Source organism: Felis catus, chromosome C1 (genome assembly GCF_018350175.1).
Source record: "Felis catus isolate Fca126 chromosome C1, F.catus_Fca126_mat1.0, whole genome shotgun sequence".
NCBI lineage: Eukaryota > Metazoa > Chordata > Mammalia > Carnivora > Felidae > Felis > Felis catus.
Genome location: NC_058375.1, coordinates 102,664,227 through 102,674,111, shown reverse-complemented (window position 1 = coordinate 102,674,111; position 9,885 = coordinate 102,664,227).

The following is a 9,885-nucleotide window of genomic DNA, read 5'->3' as shown; positions in this document are numbered from 1 at the left end:
CTGTTTACACCATATGAATGAAGAAACTTTACAAAGGCTGCTTCTCTGACGCACAGAAGAGCTAAGTGATTCGCCCGATGTTGCAAAGCTAGAACGGGACGCAACTGAGATACGAACCTCGTCTGTTTGGCTCCAGACTCTGTGCTTTTGTCCACTCTGCTGTCCCATCAAGAGATCAAAATAAGTTCCAAAAATGTATTTTGTTTTCCGGAAGTAGATGTTGAATTTTAGAGTTACGGAACTTTGTCATACAGGCAGAGGTCATTCAGAGGAGTGGGGCAGATGTCAGGTCACAGCAGGTTGAGGGTTGTGCGCCCTAGGGACTGAAGGTGGCGGACTACTTTTTCAAAGTAGTAGTTAGGGCACTGAACTTCATAACATGCTTTTATTAGGAAATCTCACAAATGTTAAAGTGTAGTAATATTTGGGGCACATTGTACATCTGTTCATTTAAATGTCTAGTGGTTATTAAGCTTTCTGGGAAATCTTGAAAACCTAATGAAAGGTATGTGCCTTTACCCCAGAGAAATGTTCACAGTGTATGTGAATTCATGCATTCATACAATGAGTATTCAAGAGCCCCACAAAGCCTGTTGGCGATGTAGTGGTCTATGATCCCCAGTTAAGTACTCAGATACGTAGGAGTGGAATTCAAAGGTAAGTACCCAGAAGCCTTGAAAACTGTCCAGCTATGGTGACTTGGAAGAATTCTACAGTTTGCACTAACTTTGTGAATGAGATGTATTCTTGAAAAATTCGGTAAACCGCCCCCCCCCCCCAATTCTATCGAATATTTTCCTGTAACGCATTCAGGGATCTGGTTCTATAGAAAAATTTTAAAACTTTGGTCTTAGTTCCTCAAAATCACATTTAAGGATCTCAAATTTTCTATTTTCTGCCTGTCACTAGGAAGTCTTGCAAAAGCAAATTAAAACAAATGGAGAATCTTTTCTCATACACAGTATTTAAGAATCATGTATAAGAAAACATCTCCTAATTTAAATTCCTATCCTTGGGAGTTTTCATAACTAAGGGCTTGAATGTTGGTGGCCACACAGTTAAGTCTTTTGGTTGGTGTATTTAGCAGAACCGAGAGCCCATCGGGTTGTCTGCAGACAGCTCAGCAAAAAGGCAGAGAGCATGGTTGTACAAGGTGTACTGTAAAGGTACCCAAAGAAAATTTTGGAGCATGTATGACAGTTTGAAATAGAATGGACAAATTGAGTCAACATCCTGCTCTTACACGGTTGACCCAACAGTATAAAACTGTCTCAAGCAATTTAATCACTCCTAAGTTGATTTCAAGTGCTGTAACTGAATCCATATTTTAGATTAGATTTTTTATTTTTTTTTTTTAAATTTACTTCTCTGTCTCCCTTTACAACATTTTGATATTTCTGGCTCTTGTGTTCTTGTTTGCTTTTTCATCCTTGTTTTTTATACGTCTTTATTTGCTCCTTTTTCACTTGATCTCAATGTTAATTTACCATTTTTCTACATCTGATTTACTTAAAGGTCAGCAAAATGATTTTCAAAAAGCAAACCTCCTCTTTTCTTCTATGTCCTTTACCCGTTCTCTGCCTCCCCCTAGTTTCCCCTCGCTTTATATTCCATTTTACTTCACTTCCCTAGATGCTGTTTTTGCTTAGGAGTTAATGTAATGCTCCAACTTTGCTTCTGTAATTGAGAGCTTCAAAATCAACTTCTATTGACTCTATTTTCAGACCTTAGTTTATTTTACCTTTTACTGATTTTTTTTAATTTAAATTTTTTTTTTTATATTTATTTTTGAAGGAGAGAAACATGAGCTGGGGAAGAGCAGAGAGAGAGGGAGACACAGAATCTGAAGCAGTCTCCAGGCTCTGAGCTGTCAGCACAGAGCCTGACGCAGGGCTCAAACTCATGAACCGTGAGATTATGACCTGAGCTGAAGTTGGTCGCTTAACTGACTGAGCCACTCAGGCGCCCCGAGTTTTTTATTTTAAGTGTATTTGAGAGAGAGCATGAGTGGTGGAGGGGCAGAGAGAGAGGAGAGAGAATCCCAAGCAGGCTCTGTGCTGTCAGTGCAGAGCCCATTGTGGGGCTCGAACCCATGAATCGTGAGATTGTGACCTGAGCCAAAATCGAGTCGGATGCTTAACTGACTGAGCCACCCAGGTGCCCCCCTTTTACTGATCTTATAATATCTGGTATTCTATTATCAGTCAATACAGATATCCCTTTATAAAAACAAACAAACAAACAAAACAACGAAAACTGCAAGAATTTAAGAACAAGCTCCTCTAGTTTGTCTCCTGTATTTTAGGGCTTCAACCGTCACTGTATTACAGCTCTAAGGTACACCTGTGTATCCTCAAACTGAAGGTCCAGCCCCAATATTTGCTGCTTATTGGGTATCTGTGTTTGCATATTCCATATACACTTCAGTGCATCTAGAACGTTACCTCCATCCCATTACTCTCCAAGGTGAAAGCTGACCTCTGCTTCCAAATGTAGATCTGATTTTTGGCATCACCCGCCACCTCTACAAGTCATGAATTGCATTTGACTCCTGTTTTCTCCTTTCACCTCAACTGTTACCCAAAATCTGTTTTTCGTAACTGCCAAAATACTCCTTATCCATCACTTCCTTTCCTTTTGGCCTTAGATTCAAGTTCTCATTTAACTTGGGCTCTGGCAGTAGACTCCTTACAACTTTCCTTATACATGTTCCTCCTTCGACTCAGTACTACCATGTTAATACCAGAAATTTTTTTAAGAGCTAATTGTACCCCCATTTCCTTCGGGGTAAGATCACCAGTTTGCTTTCATGGTCTGGCCCGCTGTACCATTCCAGATTCATCCGCCGCCCCCATTACCTCTTGTTTCACTCACACCAAATTAGCTAGCCTTCTCTAAATAGTCAAGCACTTTACCTTTGCCTTGGCTCATTCGTGCCTTCTCTGTAGACTTTTTTTGTGTATCTTACCCCTAGCCTTTTTACTTTCAACCTACTAAAGTTCAGCTCGCCTTTCAAAGACCCACTTCTGATGTCTCCTTTGTAAAGCCTTCCTAACATTCTCACGTCCTCCTTCCCACCAACCTGGGAGAGGCTCTTGTCTCCTCCTCACGGCAGCTTGTTCCTGTTTCCAGTGTGGAACCTACAGGCTTAACATGCCCTCGTGTCCTTCACTGTAAACTCTGTGATGTCCCTAAGGTAGATACTGGTCATTACTCGTGTGTGTTTCGATCCTTGGCACTCGATCTAATGGCTGACGCATTGGAGGTACTCAGCAAATATTTGCAGAATGAGTAAACTGACCACAAAAACGTATGTTCAAGTTTTCTGGAAATGAGCTGCTCTGTAAATCATGGATATACATGTATTTTGAGTGAAAGGAGAAAACCAAAATGAGATAAAGTGGTGTAGGCCCAATAAGGGATGGGAAGGGGAAAAGGCATGTGAAAAAGTCAGAACAAAAGAGAGGAACAGGAAGCTTCTAGCAATATATGGTGAGCACATTGGAGAAAAGGGAGGAAGAGAATACAGCAAATGAAATTGATTCTTTAGGGGCAGAAACAATTGGAAGGCAAGAAGGTGGGGGCGGGGAGAGGAAACCAAAACATGGAAACAAATTCGACTTGAGAAAAGTGCAGAAGTCACATAGACTGGTCTGGAAATGTTTTCAGTTGGCCACAGAGGCATCATGCTTTAATGTGAGGATAATATTAAGTGAGCCTTTCACGTCACTGAACCCCTTTTGTCATCGAAAAAGTGACTCCAGATCAATGATAAATACCTTGAACAACATGCCATCTACAGTAAGACGTATTTTAGCATGCTGGTTTAAGACTTAGTTGTGACCAACTGATGGCAGTTTGCATGTGCCAAACTCTCCCAGTGATTCCCTTGCAAGTAGTGTAGGTAGGCAGTGAGGTTTGTTGGGCTGGGTATGCAAGGGCAGGTAGTAAGACCTAGAAGAGTCAGGACTGAAGAGGATATCTATTTGTATGCCTCTTGTTTGGCCATTTGCATTAATATGCAGAGTGTGTTATTTGCACACTTAGAACTTTGGAATGAAAGTAATTGGACTCTCAAGCTGGTTCTCGATTGTGTTTCATCTTTACACTGCTTTTTCTTGCCTCTTTCTCAAAACTCAGTTTTCCCCAATAGCAAACAATATTAGAAAACTCTGCTTGCTAAAGACTTAAAAAAAAAAAAAGACACTAAGAACTTTCGAGCAAAAGTTTAGGAAGTTCCGCTATAACCCATCCACTTGCTTGTGGGATTTATGTATATATGTTTGTTTTTGTCGTTTTGGTTACAATAACAGCATAGCCTTGCTAGAATTAGATACAGAGCAGGATATTTATTTTCATCAGTTAGGTAAACGGTGTAGCATAAAATGGACATTGCTGAAGAAGGATAGAGATTTACATGAAACCACAACAGAGACCAACCACGTCACATGCAGCAGTGGTCTGTGGAGGTGAAAGGGTTGAAAATACTGAACTGAGGGCCAGGAGACTTGGCTTCTAAACCCAGCTTGCCAGTCTTTGGCTGTAAGACTGGAGGCAAGTTACTTTGGCACTGTGTGCCTCAGTTTCCCACGGTTGAAAAATGGGAATGATACCTGCTTCATCTACTTCCCCTGGACTATTTGAGGATGAAAGGAGGTAAAAATGCAATAATGGTTCTGAAGATTTTATGAAGTGACCTATAAGCATACTGTATCACTATTATAATTACTATTCTAACTGTTCCAGGGAAGCATTTGTGACCAGTGCAATTCTGCTCCTTCCTCTGGAAACTAACAACCTAGTTCTAGAATAATTTTCCTGCTGATGGTGCAGTTTCTTGGTTGTGTTGCGGTACTTAGGCCCGGGCCGCATGGCGCATTTGTGGGGCCATGAGTTAGTGTCCCCAGTAGAGGGCAGCAACGCTCCAGTCCCAGGAAGGCCGCTGCCTCAAAGCGGCTAATGCAGCGGCCGCAACAGGAAAACAACTAGACCAGAAAGAGCCTTGGAGAAATAATGGCCTTTAGGTCACAGACAAGGCAAATCTCATTATTATAAATACCGTAACAGAAATTCACTCATTTAAAACAATGTTTTGCCTTTTCTCTGTCCTCAGAGGAAAATCATTTGGGCTGTTTCTTTAACGTCACTTTAATGATTTAACCTGTGCAACCAAAATCCTCTAGCCGTGTTTTTCCATGTAACCCCAGATTGTTAGATCTCACCTAGCACCGGTTCTTAAATAATCAAAAAAAGTTTTTTAATGTTTATTTTTGAGAGAGACACAGTGTGAGCAGGGGAGGGCAGAGAGAGGGAGACACAGAATCCGAAGCCTGACTCGGGGCTCGAACTCACGAGCTGCGAGATCATGACCTGAGCTGAAGTCGGATGCTCAACCGACAGAGCCACCCAGGCGCCCTGTTAAATAATTTTTTTTTTTTTAAACAAGAGGAAAGTAAGTCGTTCAGGTCTAATGCTTTCCATTTAAGATGCCCAGCTAAGTCCAAAGAATGATTCCCCATGGTGTCTGAAACACGTCATAAAGTGTGCCTGTGTCATGTGAAGCATGTCATCTGCCTCTAATCTTATTCCTTTGGAATTCAAATTTGTTTCAAAAATATCCTTGTGCTTTTATATCCTGTAAGAACATCACCAACTAACATTCGAACTGTTCTTAAGTAGCATGTAAGGTGCCTTCGTACATGTTTTCATGTAAGTTGATAGCCACTATCCCCATCTTACAGGTAAGTTTTCTCATCTGTGATCAGAATGGCTGTCCTTCACTTGAAGAGAAAAGTGCAGGCGGATGCCCTTATGGCAAGAGAGTCCTGAAGGGTTGGGTGTTTTCTCTCTCCTAATAGGTGGTACAAGAGCCAATTCTGAATCTGATCCCCTTTTTTTGTCTGCTTTACTACAATCAGAGCTGGGGGAGAAAGGTTTTCAGGTATAGTTTTTCAATCCCTTCTGCTTTTGTCAGTTCATTTCTGGCTCTCCACTTTTGGAAAACAACAACAACAACAACAACTGTTTCCCACTCCACTCCCTCTACCACCACCCCCACGTCAGAGTCCCCATCCCAGCTAAACCTCTTCCTGTTCTTAAGAATTGCATCACATTCTTGGCTTAATGTAGACCAACACCCCCACACTGGCACCAGGGAGCGTACGGCCCGTCTTTATTGGTTGAAAGTTCTCGTCTAGTGAGCACGGAATAAGTCACCCACTTCCTGACTTCCAGCCCTGGCTGAATTTGCCTCTGGAAAGGAAAATATTCCTTGGATTTTTGTTTGCTTGTTTATAAATACCCTTCACTTCAGCCCTACCCTGGAATGAGCAAGACTTTACCAAGTAGGAACAGTATGGAAGGGCATTTGAGGGACAGGAAATAGTCTGCACACCTTGCTGTTTCTGATTCTTCACTTCTCTCGCTCACTTTTCAACCCGGATTCATCTGGCCTTGACTCCCACTGTACGAAAGGGGCTTTCAATAAGGGCAGTACGCCCCCCCCGCCGTCCCGCCCCGCCATTACTAAATGTGGTGGACACATCTCCTGATCTTACCTGACTCTGAGCAGCGTCTGATACCATTAGCCTCCTTGGTAGACTCACTGTCTTCCTGTGTTTTCCACACACTATTTTTTTTTTCTACCTTACCCACGGATCTTCCGCATCCAAGCTCTTTTTTCTCTACCAACTCCTTAGGTGTTGGTGTTTCTCAAGACCCTTTCCTATGTCAGCCTGCCTTCCCTCTACACATTCTCTGAGAAATCTCCCATGGCTTTAGCTGAGATTTATATGCCAGTGACTTCCAAATCTCCACCTCCCCTGTACTCCAGACTTATCTAACAGCTGCCTTCTAGAACTTCTCCTATTGCCTATCCCTGAAGCCATATTAATCAGCTCACTTCCTCAAACTACCCCTCTTCTAATGTTCCTTTTCCCAATGGATGCCACAACATCCACCCGGTTGCTGTAGCTGGAAACCTAGGATTCATCTTTGATTTCTCTTTTGCTCACCCTCTGCATTCAATCAATAACCAAGTCCAAGTACACTCTACTTCTTTGAATCTACCCAGCTATTCTCATCCCTGGTCTAAGCATTCACCTCTGGATTTTTGCAAGTCTTGGCTACTTTCCTGCCTCTAGTTTTTCTCCTCCCCTTGGATCATTTTCCACCAGCTACCAGAAAGTTTTTTTTTTTTTAATATATATAAACGCAATTCTGAAAAAACTCACCTCCTCCATTTCAAATCATTTAGTCGCTTCCCGCTCTCCTTAGGCTAGAGTCCAAACATCCAAACATTATGAGCAGGGCTCGTAACCTGCCTACCTGCCATCAGCCTGCACTCCACTCATGCTGGACTCCAGTATTGCAAACATACCCTACTTTCTCTTGCTTCTGGGCCTTCACAAATGCTCGTTCCTTTGCCTGGAGCAAACACTCTATTCTAGGACCTCAAACATGTCTAGTCTAAGTTCTACCCCCAAAGAGTCATTTGTCTGATTCCTGAATCAGAGCTGAATTTGGATACTTAATTTTTAATTAATTCTTGACTTAAAACCCAAGTTAACCTTATCTTATTTCTTATTTCTTTGAAAAATACCTCCAAGGGTATGGTCAAATGAAAATATACTTGAGCTGATTAACTTAGACCAGGATTGACTTTTACCATAGCTGAATGTGAGCTGGAGCATATTTTTTAAATTACTGGAATGTTTTCTGGACTGTTATTCATCATGACATTCTATCTTTGGAATTTTCTGTCCATTTCCAGCTGGCTTGTACCGCTCTTCCTTTCTTACCTCTCAACCCTCCCTTCCCCTCCGGTTGCCCTCCACTTGCCCCTCGATGGATCCAGTTTGCACGCAGTGGTAGCTGCTGTGGGGCTGCGGTTAAATAGAACTGCTCAGACTGCAACAGGAAAGCACTGAATCGAAAGCAAAGGGGAGGAAGCACAAACCGATACCCACCACAAAGCTGCTGAGTGCCCAGCATGACCCAAGCCGCACCCTCTGATGAGGAGCCTTGTGGAGGAGTAAGAAGCCACAGAGTTTAATAAATCATCAGCACAGCCTGTCCTCCACTTCCCCTGATCTACCCTTCCTGGGTCACCCATGAGTGTCCCAGGTCTGGGCTAAGAAGGTGGGTGATGACAGAAAAGCCACCAGAGAGGTAGAGGCTGGGGGAAAGCCCCTGATACGAATGACTGTGGCCCATTCATCTCCGACTCTCCACATGGTCCAGCTCGGTGAGGGATTCTAAGGAGTTTTCTACCTGGGACGATCCCCACACGAAGCTCGCATGTTCCCTAAAAATCCTTTTGCCATCTGCCTGAAAAGCTGTCTCTGGTGTGGCCGAAACATGTTTATAAGTGAAGATAAAGTCCTTGTGAGATCCGATTCAAAAATTAAAAAAGAATTTTTTTTAAGGGTTATTTTTGAGAGTGGGGGGAAGGGCAGAGAGAGAGAGGGGACACAGAATCCCAAGCAGGCTGGAAGGCTCCGAGCTGTCATCCCAGAGCCCGACGCGGGGCTCGAATGCATGAACCATGAGATCATGACCTGCCGGAGGTGGTTGCTTATGAGCCACCCAGGCGCCCCCGATTCAAGAATTTTACATTCACATTAATGTATAAATGACTATTTCCAGGTTCTTTCCTGGCTTCAGTAGAGAGGGAAGGAGAAAGGAAAGGGCTGGCAACATCAGAGATCTATCTCACCTACATTCTGATTTTGCCCATGGCCTCCCCTGACTATTCGGACTTATTTCCTTTGTTGTCAAAGGAGATGCTAACTCTTCAGCAGCCTGAATTATAGGGAAGGGGATGAAGAGTGTGGGGAAATGTGTAGTAACTGTGTCTAGATTTTAAACCCTGGTGAGGTTGGATACTCCTCGGAATTACAGTCTCCCGGCGGCTCATCACCTCTGGACCTGGGGAGGTGAGAGCCGGGCCCTGTTTCGCAGCTGGACAGGCAGAGCACCGAGAAGAGGGGCGGCCATCTCGGTCAGAAGGAGAGACTGCGCTGTGTGGCTGAGAGCGGGCACTGTGTCTTCACAGAGTGCCAGACTCACACTCCGCGTAACAGAACAGGAAATACGGTTAGTGCAGCTGGGAGGGGAGTGAGAACTCACTGTGTGCCCAAGACCATGAAGCCACTCACGGGCTGCTTTCACTGCACTTTCCTATCCTGTAAGTGACCAGGACTGCCTCTGGGGAGCGCGGGGTGGGGGGTGGGGGGGAGGGGGCAGGGTAGGTGGAACCTCAGGGACAAACCCCCTTCCCTCCTACATCTCACCCCCGCTAGCATGCTCAGCTTCTGTGGCCTATTCATCCCAGAAAATCTTTCAAGTTCTAGATCACCAGTGAGGTTTAAATGGAGGAATGATAGGCACTTTGATAGGAGGTGAGGGAAACCAGTTCTTCTCTTACGAGGCCAGATCTACAAGTGGGAGAAATGCGGCCTCTGCTGTAGCCACCTCCACAGCAGCGAGTGGGAACGGACCCTGATAAAGGAAAAAAGGAATAGAGTTTGTAGTCAGATGACTTTGTTTTGAAACTCTCCCTCCCTCCCTCTCTTCCTTTCTTTCTCTCTTCTTTCCTTCTTTCCTCCCTTCCTTCCAGACAGGAAGGAGGGGAAGTAGCCATTGAGTCGGAAGCTTCTTGAAGCTCGGAGAAATGCTACAAACTTCCCAAGCCTGACGGCCTGCCCGGAGTTTGCCCGCTGTCTTGAGTGGTCAAGGGCACTCCTCTCGTTAACCCCTCAAGTTGTTTTTAATAATTAGGCTTGATTCAAGCTGTAAGAGCAGGGTGACTGCGCTCCCCAGGTGCAACCTTTCAGCGTGTGACCTGCCTTCGTACGTCACATTACTTACACAAGGAAGATCGAC